This window comes from Propithecus coquereli, unplaced genomic scaffold (genome assembly GCF_000956105.1).
Source record: "Propithecus coquereli isolate 6110/MARCELLA unplaced genomic scaffold, Pcoq_1.0 Scaffold594, whole genome shotgun sequence".
NCBI lineage: Eukaryota > Metazoa > Chordata > Mammalia > Primates > Indriidae > Propithecus > Propithecus coquereli.
Genome location: NW_012151885.1, coordinates 641,819 through 642,970, shown reverse-complemented (window position 1 = coordinate 642,970; position 1,152 = coordinate 641,819).

The window sequence follows — 1,152 nt, the reverse complement described above, 5'->3', positions numbered from 1 at the left end:
ATATAAAAATATGAACTTTATTTCTGGTAGTGTTGAATTCAAGGATGTGATATGACTGTATGGTGAGATTGGCTTCCCACTACTTTATTTCCAAGTCTCAACTTGGCAGGACACACCCAAGGGTGAGTTGGGGTCCACAGAACAATCACAGTATCTCATCCATCTGCAGAAGGAGATCGCTGAACCACAAATTGGGCATTCATATGTGTGAACATGTGAAGAAAGGACTGTACAGCAGTTCTTCTCAAACTACTGATAAAGAACTTCAAAAAATTTTTTTTCCCAAAAACTGTGGATTAATGCTGTTGTAAAAGGCAGTAACATAAATTACTGAAAAAATTAAAAAAAAAACACACACACAAAATTCAATCCTCACATTTCCTGTTTTACTCAAAAAACCTAAAAATCATTCAATAAATCCCAGCACTCTGGGAGTCCAAGGCAGGAGTACCACTTGAGGCCAGGAGTTCAAGACCAGCCTGAGTGAGAGTGAGACACCAACTCTACAAAAAATCGAAAAGTTAGCTGGGTGTGGGGGCGCACACACCTGTATTCCCATGTACTCAGGAGGCTGAAGAAGGAGGATCACTTGGGCCCAGGAGTTTGAGGTTGCAGTGAGTTATGATGATGACACTATACTCTAGCCAGGGTGACAGAGTGAGACACTGACCCTCTCAAAAAAATCATTCGATAAATATAACCAGAATAAACATAACGTAGGAAATAAATAAGAGACTTATGAAAATTGCACACATTGTTCTTTGAAAGTGTGCAGGCATATAGATGACTAATGTAGAGGAGTTATATTAGATTCATGATATTTTGTCATTGTGTAATTATAGCTAAGCAAAAAATTATGGATAAAATCCTTCAAGCCCAATATTAAAAATTTAGACACAGCTTTTGAAGGAATACCATATATATCAGTCTTCAAAGTTTTAATGTGTCAGATGAGCTTGCATCTTGCTTGTAAATTTATCTAACCCTGATTGAATTGATGACAATGCTTCTTGAAGGCAATAATATATGATTAAATAATTTTTGTGTGTGTTTTTTGTGGTTAGATTTTACCTTTCTAATGTTCATAGTAGAAACATCTGTCTTACAAAGGTCTATTAAAAGAATAGAAGAAATGATTTTAAGGAAATTTCA